Raw genomic sequence first — 10,440 nt, 5'->3', positions numbered from 1 at the left:
CCCGCGGGGCGTTGGGTCCTTTCCAGCCGGAGAGGCTGCAGGGGGCAAGGAAGACCCCGCTAGCCCCAGGGTGCGGGATTCTGCCCCTCCCACCCCCGGTGTCCCAGGGGCAGTGGCTGCCGCCGGCCACGGTCGCAGAGTAAGCAGGGGCTCCAGTTCTCGGCCCGCGCGCCCTGCCCTTCCCCTGAGAGTCCTTGGGCTCAGCTGGGAGCCACTGCTGGCGTGCGCACCCACAAGGAGAGAAACGGAGGTAACCCACTGACTGCCGGAAGCTCGGCCTCTGTGGACACCCAAGTATACCTGCACCTAAGAGAGTGGAACTAATTTACACGCTGAATGGCTACTATTTAAAAGGGTCTTTTTAACAGCTCTCCTGGCGAGTATTTTAAAAAACGACTCTGCGCTAGATCAACTCGCCCGCCCGTTGGCACCTGTCAGCGACCAGCAGACTAGCTGAGATTCCCCTTTCAGCTGTCACTGGCGATGACACCCACATCTATCACTGGCGATGTTTTGTTCATTTAACCTCGAGACTTCCCTGATTATCCACACAATCCGTCCTCAAATCCCCTCGTTGTCACTGCATTTTGATGACTCAGGGGACTTGGAAAGCACCTATTTTGTGGGGGATGGGGAAGCCCACAGAAAAGCCCCCTGATGGGGGAAGGAGCAACCGCCACTCCGCCCACGTGAGAAAAGATCTCAGTAGCCAAATGCGGATGCAAGTATTTAGTCAACCTTCCTTTGAACGCAAAGGTAACAACAGGAGCGTGTGTGTGTGAGAGGGAGGGAGGGAGAGAGAGAGAGAGGGAAGGAGGGAGGGAAGGAGGGGGGGAGAGAGAGGAGAGAGAGAGAGAGAGAGAGAGAGAGAGAGAGAGAGAGAGAGAGAAGCAACGATTAAATAACCCTCCTTTGGTGATTCAAGACCACTTCCAAAATCCAAAATGCAAGCATTGCCTCAGGATCTCCCAATCGGTTTCTAAGACAGGGCACCTCGTGCTGTTTAGTTCATTAAAGTGACATTAGGAAGACTTGCCTTTCAGTAACTACGTTAAATATAATGACTCCCAAATTTGGCTGCACAATAGTCTCACTTGGGGTGCCTTTAAAAGAATACCGATGCATCTTCTTCTCCGCTGACCCGACCTATTAAATATGTGTCTCTGGGGGCAGGAAGAGTGGGTCTGCAATTTTTTTTTAAAGCTCTCCAGGTAATTCTAATGTGCTAATAGGGTTGAGAACCTCCATAAAGCTCACATGGTGGATAAATTTGCTATGTGTGAATTTAACAGGAAATCAGCTTCTAGGGACAAATCATTTGCCTTGCAGAGCTTGGCCCTCCATTTTTTCCAAGCCAAGACTAATTCTCACTGAAAGTTAATTCTTCCCCAAACTTTGCATCAGATAGAACTTGCTCTCTACCTCTCAAATTTGACTACAAAATATTTTTAAAGTCACACAGTAGTGACACAAATGTGTTATTTATATATAATGGAGAATACTGTTTTATGTGCTATGAGATAGTTGAGTGGACCATATAGTACCACAGTTCTTGAAATCATAGTTGTTGAAATAAAATTGTTCTATTTTTGTAGTAATTAAACATGCTCTCTTCTGTTTATTGTGTGGTATGTTTTGTAAGATTAAAAGCTAAAAGAACTTTTTTGCATATTTTCTCCACTCTTTTCCTACTTCAGTATTCCCCACTCAACCCCATGGAGATATGGTATTTCTAAACCAAAGATAATCCAATTTTACATGCAAAGACAACTTAAAAAAAAAAAAAAAAGGAAGTGTTCACATTCTTCCTCAGCTCCTAGGAATATTCTTGGAAATTAGGCATTGAACATTCTTACTTCTCCAAGTATATTTTATAATCAGAAATTATTGTGAATTCATCACAGAAACAAACTTGTTTTTCTTTGGCATATTTTAGTCTGCATAAGAGTATAGAAGACTTAGAATCAAAATTGATTGAAGGAAATAATGCTGATATATATTACAAAGCTTATCTTATATGGAAAATCAAGAGATCTCTAGCAGAGGATAAATTCAATTTCTTACACTTTCCTCATTCACATAACTTCAAACTAAGATCTGGCTGCAGTCATTTCTAACACTCGTTTCAGAAATAGATACTACAGTAATTATTAGCTACTCAAACAAACTTGCACTATAACAAATACAATAAAAAACATGATTTCAAAGGAAGAAGTGTAATGCACATTTAGCAAGCATGCAGTTCATTGTCCATAATGTGAATTTCATCATCTTTGTGTAATAGCAGAAATGTTAAATACAAATATTAGCTAACAGGAATTAAATGATTAAAGAGGGTAAGAGTTGAATCACAGAATAACTGGGGAATTAGTTAGTTATTAAGATCATAGTTACTAGGAAATTGCTTAGTTATTAAGACCATAAAATGAGCAATTCTATGAAGAATGATTTATTAAAATGGCAAAGATTGAATACTTAATAAAACAGGGAGTAACAAATAGTAAGAAATTTAATAGATCTTGTTCTCATGTTGGAAATTCCACTGCAATGTGCTTTTTTCCCAGTTATGCAGGTGCTGCTAGCCTTGGAGGCAACAGGGTAGACATGTTACATGTTCACAAAGATACCTTGAAATGTCACACAATGCAGAACTGATTAAAAAATGGAGGCCAAATGTCCTTTAGTTTCTCTGGCAGTTCCTGTCACTGAATATAAAATGTAAGAGTTCCACTATTATAGTGCTAATTTTTCTCAAAACTCAAAATGCTTGACATAAGTATTTTCTTCGCCTTTCAAAAATTCTTATGAAGGAAAGAAGGAAACTGTTTACCTAAGCCTCCCAGGATCTCAGGAGTTACGGTCAATGTAAGTCTGGAAAACCAAGTCACTTAAGATTCATTCCAGAGTGTCCCTTCAGCAGACTCAACAGAACATTTATCAGTCACTCACTACGTGCCCAGAACTGGTTAAGGCTTTGTGGATCAAATGGATGACCGGATAGACAAAGTTCCTGTTCATATCTTTACATTCTGGTTGCAGGAGAGTGATGAAAAATGCAACTGATAAGTAAGACTACTGCAAACAGTATAACACATATTATACAAAGTAAATCTCATTAAGAAAGTAAAACTGGGATAGATATCCACTGGGAATAGAGCTGCCAAGGCGGACCTCTCTGGGGAGGTAATATTAGACACTTGGAGACCTAAATAAAAGCAAGGTCCATATAGGGCTTTAGTTTCCAAATAATTTTCATGAATTTATCCTCTTATGTGTACAAATCTTCACAGCAACTCCATGAGGTAGGGGGCGCTGATACTCCCCACCCCTAATTTTATAGATGGGGAACCTGAGACTCAAAAGAGGTTAAATGATTTTTAATGGCCTTTCCGACTAAAGAGAGAACCAATGTTCAGGCTTACACCTCCTGGCTGCAGATGCTGACCCCAAATCCAATGTGCTTTTTAGATGTGTATGTTGTTCACTAAATCATATTGTATTCAGAGGCTGAATGTTTAATTCACCACCTGCATCATGAGTTTCTTTCACCTGAAATGTAGATCCTATGAAAGCATGATGATAAGTCTAACCTGTAGCCCCAGAACCTAGGCAGAATGCAGCCCATGGGGACCAGGAATTTCCAATCAGGTACAAAGACCAGACCAGGTCTGGCTTTTTGTAGTGACTCTACTGGTAGTTCTCACTCATAAGGTGAAGAGGTGTCCAGGATTAAATCAAGCTTTTCCGAGATGAAGAGATTTGCCACTGGAAGAGAGAAAAATACTTCATTTTCACAGAGCCCTCCTGACAACTCACTTGATATTTCAACAATTACTTCTTAAATTCCTGCTTTGTCTAAGGTGCTGGTGTGCAGGTCTTTCCATGTGAATATAAATGATTAAATCCAATCTGCCAAATGGAGAGAGGGGAGAGAGACCTGAATGTCAGATAACCACTAGAAACCAGACAGATATATTCCATGACCATATCCTGCCACTCAGTTCCTGATAACAAAATCAGAAATCAGCAGTAAAGCATGGTAAGCCACAGAAAATATCTCTCTATGTTTAGATACTGAGCTGCTAAGTGTGTCTCTTTGATTTAAAAGTATTCTAACTCAAATTTTAATTACATGAAATTTACGCATGCAATTCATAAGAGAAGCAAAATGTGGCTTTTGTTGTCATTGAGGTGATTCAAGAATGTATTTCTCAGTTATGAGGAATCTTTTAGGTTACATTATTGGCATAATTCTCTGGAACACAAATAAACTCTAAGAGGAAACTTGGTGCCCAAAGTAACTTTAGACAGACTTCCAGGTTGCCAGTTTAGCTCACATAAAAAACTCATGTGTGTGTACACATGTACACATTCTCACAGCCACAAAGCCAAGTTGTTACCAGTATTCATATATTTTATACATAATATATATTTAAACAGATACCTAATACATACATATATACATGTGTAGCTGCACTTCTGCAACTCAATAGTTTTTAGTGCAAACAATCTTAGCAATGGAGGTAAATAAAGAATGAATAAAAGGTAAAAATGGATATAGAAGTAAAACACAAGACATGGGGGTATAAATAAATTAAAACTAAGCTCTGAAAAGTGATTTTTAGTAATAGAAACCTAAAAACATTTCATACAAAGCAAGAACAAAGTCTAACAACAGAGTTTAGTTTTAGTAGAAGTTGTGGTAGTAAATATGTAAGTTACTTCTCTCTTCAGAATACAACAGATCTCACTGGGCCTTCCAGGGTCATTATTCCTAGAAAGAATCCCACAAAATGCCCATCTTAGCAAAGCACATTTCAATGTGTAAGTTATTTCTCTCTCAGCCCCATTTAAAAATCTGAAATTTGGATTTAGATGGGGACATGTATTTAAGGAAGAGAAGTGCCACACAAATAACGGAGCAATTTTACCATGAAATCAATGTCGTAAAAATAGATATTTCTATAAAGACCTCTTGTTTTTATTATTAAGACAATGCAGACATAAAACACTTCATACTGTAGTTTCTACATTGCAGCCAAACCACTTATCAATGGCCAATAAATTACTTCACTCCTATGATAGATACAAATGCTCGATTCAAGTTCAATTAATAGAATAGTGTCAGGATATCATGCAGACAGCTTGCATAAATACTCGAGGAATAATAGCATACCTTCAGTAGCTTCTGTGATTTTTAAGCATGAAAACTTTGTCTTATTCCAAATTTCAAAAGATGGAATAAAGAATGTTTTCATATAAAGTACATTTGGAACAGTTTTCCTTCTTAAGAAAAAGGCATCTAACCCACTTGCAACATACACTGGTCATTCATCTTTGTAGTTACAAAATCAGATAGATATATACTCTTTTTCATCTCATGTGACTGTATGTGAACATTTCAGTAATTCCAACAATATCAAACAGCTAAATTCAAAATCATATAATACTTTCTAATAAATGTATACGATATATATCTTTGTAGTCAAAGGCAGAAAGACCTTCAGTTAGTTGATTTCATCTTTGGGCACTAGTTTATATTTTATCAGATAATTAAAAGTCATTAGTTATTTCACAGTATAAAATATTGAATCAATTACCAACAGGCCTTTATTTTCTGCTCCTAATTTCGAAATGTATTTGGACTCGAGGTATGGGACTAATGTCACTGCTTATCAAACAATTTTCTGGAAATCTTAATGCACAAACATTTCAGGATTTATATATTCAAAAATAAATTATATCTTAAATGAAATTAAGAAAAAAAGGCGAGGGAAAGGAGAAAATGTAGTTTATATTCGGTGTGAATAGCTTTCAATATCTTCCAGGTGGGGGCAACAGTAAGTCACTTTTGAGAGAAGGGAGAACAGGCTCTTTAAGCTCCCTGAGTCCAGTTACAGATGAAATGACCTCCTGGCAGTAACACCGTGAATAAAACAACCACAAGCTTCCAGGAGATGAGACTTCTGGGCTCTGCTCCAGACGACACCCGGCCATGAGCAACAGGGCCTCCCGCCCTGGGCACACCGCCACCTCCGCCGCTCGGAGTCTGCCCCGAGCGCGCACGCGCGCCGTGCACCTGCCCCATCGCGTCCAGCTGCTGCCTGCGGGTTCTTCCAGCAGCTCCCGGCGGGGAGTGTTCGTCACTCTCAGCGCTCAGGATCTCTCCCTTTCCAGGACCGCTACGAAGCAGGAAACCCTTTTCCTGTCACGTTTACATCCCATTCATTCTTCCTCCGGGCAATTTAAGTCCATTCACAGCCGCCACAGATGCACGTGTGCGCGCGCGCAGCTGCACTTTTAAAGAAACTCTCAAGTCCTGGCCGCCAGAAAACCAGCTTTCGGGCGGGGCGGCGGGGCTCCCCCTCCCCTTGCCTCCTCTCTGAAGATCCTTGTGCTCTAGGGAGGGATGGCCGCACACTCTGACGAGGACGAAGGTGGTGCATAACGCGGAGGTCAATTTTGCATAGTCCGGGCAAGAGAGACCTCCCACCAGCATCCCCGCCTGTTCAGTTTCCCTCTCTGGCCCAGCGCGAAGGGCGAGGGGCGACAGAAGCCCGAGGGACAGAAGACCGAGGCCCCTCAGTGGCCGAGTTGGGAGAGGGTGTGAGTCCGGGAGAGCCCGAGGGCCGCAGGGAGAGGGCGCAGAAGGTCGAGCGCACAGAGCCAGAAGCCCCCTCTTCTCCCGCCGCGCGGAGCTGGAGGCGCAGACGCCAGGTCCGCGGTGCGGCCCGGCTATGTGTCGCTCCTCCGCGCACCGCCCGCCGCCGCCCGTGCCCTCGAGACGCCGCCGCCGCTGCCCCCCGTCGAGCCCGCGGCCGCACCCTCGGGCCGATACTTGAGCCAGCAGATGACCCAGGTGACAACGACTGAGAAGAGTGCCAGGATGCTGGCCACCGACAAGCAGATGGGCCCCACGGGCGAGGGTGAGGGCGACCCAGCGGCAGGTGCCTCGCCAGGGGGCGCTCCTCCTCCGGGGGGTCCCCCGCCGCCGTAGTGGTTGACGAAGATGAGGCCGGTGAAGAGCAGCACCACCATGGAGAGGAAGGAGAAGACCACGCACACGCAGCCGGCGGTGAGCGCCGCGCGCTTGCAGTTCTGGCAGCTGTCGTAGGAGCCCGGGGCGCGCAGGCCGGGGCGGGCGCGAGGCCCGGGGGCCGGGTCCTCGGCAGGCGGCGGCGGCTGCGGCGGGGCCGGGGAGGGCGGCGGTGGCGGTGCCGGGGTAGGCGGAGGGGCAGCAGCGGGCGCGGGCCGGCGCGCGGGCAGCGGCGGGAGGCGGTCCTGGGGCAGCGGGTCGTGCGCGGCGCGCAAAGCCAGCGGGAAGGCCTCGGCGAGCTTGGTGTTGTTGGGCAGGCCGTGCACGCGGCTGTCAGGCAGCGGCGTGCGGTGGCGGCACACCGGGCACGCGATGGCGCCGGGCGGGCAGAGCCAGGGCGGCGGGCGCGGCGGGCGCTCAGGCGCGGCGGCGGCGGCGGCGGCGGCGGCGGCGGCGCGGAGCTGCAGCTGGCTCAGGCACTCCTGGCAGAAGGTGTGCAAACACGCCAGCAGCTTGGGCGCGCGCCGGTCCGCGTCGAAGTAGTTGTAGCAGATTTTGCACTCGTAGTCCTCGAGCGGAGCGAGGCCGGAGACCGTCTCCGCTGCATCCCGGGCTCCTGCGTCTCCGCAGTCCGGGGCTCCCTTCGCGGCGACCCCAGTTCCCTCCCGGCTCCCGGGGCTGCTGCTCGGGCTCTGCTGGCTGCCGCCGTTGTCGCTCGCCGGCGCTGCCATGGCATGATCCGCCCCTCATCGGGGGCAAGGTGAGGTGCCTTCCTCCCCCTGCACCGTCGCCTGGGCTCCGGGCGGGGAGGAGTCGCTTCTGCCTCCCCCCTCTGACTGCTGTCGCCTGGCGGGGGAGGCACCGCTGGCGGGGCCAGGCGGGGGCGCAGCAGCGACCGCCTCCCCCTCTCGCCTCCCCGCCCCCCGCCCCCGGCGCGTGCACCGCGGTCCCTCCCCGTCCCTGGGCTCCTCTGCAGTCCCCCTCGGCCCCCTTAACGCAGCTTTCCTAGCAGATTAGGATATCGGTTTTTGTTGGACTTGAAATTGGGAGTTGAGGGCGGCCTGGAGGCGCGTGGGAAGGAGATTTGGGGTGCGGCTGCTCTATAAAGATGTTGCCTTTCACCCCAGCAGCCCCCCCGCCCCCTACGCGGAGTCGTGGCAGGAAACCGAGTCCTGAGTTTTCCTTCTTTTTCTTCCTCAACACGACTTCCCCACCAGTGTGGTTCTGTTTATCCTCCTCGCCCTGGGGCTGGGTCCCTGGCGAAGCCTCCTTTTCACCCACCCACCCCCAAGCCAGAGCTCACCAGTGATGTAATGCGGGACCCGCGCGGGGAGGGGAAGCGGCAGCCTGAACGGCCTGGCAGCGGCGGTTCCTTCTCTTCGTGAAAATCGTGATCTCATCTCTCAGTCCAAGGGCGAAAAACAGCCATCACCAGGCCATTCACACTTTGTGCTTTTGTTAGCAGAGCCCAGGCAGCCCTGCAGCCCACATCTAGTGTGCAAATGGAGCGGCAGCGTTTTTCTTTTATCATTCAGAGGAAATTTTTGAGCTGAACAGTATTTTTTTCTCCCTCTCTCTCAGAAATATTGCTGAAATTTAAAGGAGGACGAAGACACAGATTCATAGCTGGGTCTTGCTGTTTTCCTGACGCAGACCACAGCGGATCGAGGTAGCTATTTCGTTGGTGCACAGGCGTTCACAGAGGCAGAGAGGGGAGAAAGTTGTCAAACAGGTTCACAGATTGTCAAAGTGCGGCTTAAACCGAGTTCCTGGGCTCCCCTCACTGGCTTCGTCCACTTAAACTTTTAACAGACACATGTAGAGAGCTGAAACTCCAGGAGTAACATGGGACAGGTCTTCTTGATTTAATGAAAACAGAAGATCAGTTGGACCCGGTAGCAAGAACTAGGGCTTGTTTAAAAAGCACTGAGTAGGTGACAGGAGTGGTGGGCTTGAGGACCATCTGAAGTGTGGTGTTCAGATATTCCTAACCAGAAAGTCTGTGCCCTGATTTCTCCAGGTTGGGCCTCACTCTATGAGCAGGGAACCCACCTTCCCCCTCAACACAAGAAAAGATGGCTTTGGAATATTCTGGATTCCCACAGTTGGGAATGTTCTTACTGTTTTTTGCAGATTCTCTGCAGAAGACAGCAAGATGCCCCCAGGGAATGTTTGTGAAAAGGATGATTGAATGGGAAGCAAGCTGGAGAAAAAGAAGAAAGAGAGATATCAGTAAATCACCAATGTACAGACAAGAGATGGAGAAGATGACTTATAAATATAGTTTCTATGACATTTGAAAATAAATTTTTTACTCTATGCTAATAGTGAATGTGATGTCTTCAGTTTGAAGGGCTTTAAGTGAAGCTCATTAAAACCCACTACTTTCCATTTCCTAGTTTTTAATTTTGTAATTATTACTTGGGATAATAATATTCTTTCAATTTTTTAAGCATTTCACTTTGTGGTGGGATGGTGATCAGAGAGGGCGAGTTGAGGGGACATCCTGAGAAGGCCTTAGTCTGGCCTTGGAATATTGCAAAGTGACACTAACCTAACTGTAGGAAGTGGTTTTCTGTCCTCCTTCCCTCATTTAGTTGTATGACTGTGAAAAGTCTGAAAATGTGCATTTATGCACAGTGTTAAACTGGGTTCTTGTGCTTTAAAACTTGAGTAGCTGTGTACCGAGAAGAGACATAATGCTGGTGTAGCACATATTTAAAACAGAGTATCTGGGAGAAGAGAAGCACATGAACAGGAGGGCTAGTGTGGCCTCCATGCCAAATGACTAAAAAAAAGTTCCGAAGGTCTATATGTTTGAATGTGGTGTGCATATGGGCACAACATTTAAGATTTTGAAGCTTCACGTTTTTACGCATTCTCACCATTGAATGACAGACTTGAGGAACAGAATGTCGGATGACACCGGGGTTTCTCGAGCTCAGCATAATTGACATTTGGAGCTGGATAAGTCTTTGATGCAGGGCTGTTCTGGGCATTATTCAATGCTTAGCAGCATCTCTGGCCTCTATACACTTGATGTCAGTAACACCTCTCTCCAGTTGTGACAACCAAAAATGTCTCTGGTTGAGGACCATGGAGCTACCACAAAGTCACAGATTTGGTTAAAGCGAAACCAAAAACCAGGTAATATCTTACAGCTCCTAACTAGTGTAAGACAGCATTCTCAAAGAATTTAGCGACAACAGACGTTTCTTCCATAGCTCATGGTCATTTAGATACCACTGAACTCTCTTTGAGAGGTGCAGTACAGTTTTTGTCAATAATACATCCTGTTGATGGAGTCGTAAACAATTGCCAGAATTTAGTAAACAATGCTAAAATTTACTGTCTGAGTTTGGATAGGTTTTTCAGAGGAGCCTGAATCTTCAATTATTTTACAT

General features: G+C 46.5%; 1 pseudogene; it reads left to right on the top strand.

Moving 5' to 3' along the window:
• Positions 1-629: 629 nt before the first annotated feature.
• On the top strand, positions 630-9,336 carry LOC104655909 (annotated as a pseudogene).
• The last annotated feature ends 1,104 nt before the right edge of the window (positions 9,337-10,440 follow it).

This window comes from Rhinopithecus roxellana, chromosome 14 (genome assembly GCF_007565055.1).
Source record: "Rhinopithecus roxellana isolate Shanxi Qingling chromosome 14, ASM756505v1, whole genome shotgun sequence".
In the NCBI taxonomy this organism is placed as follows: domain Eukaryota; kingdom Metazoa; phylum Chordata; class Mammalia; order Primates; family Cercopithecidae; genus Rhinopithecus; species Rhinopithecus roxellana.
This window is presented reverse-complemented; position numbering and strand designations above follow the sequence as displayed.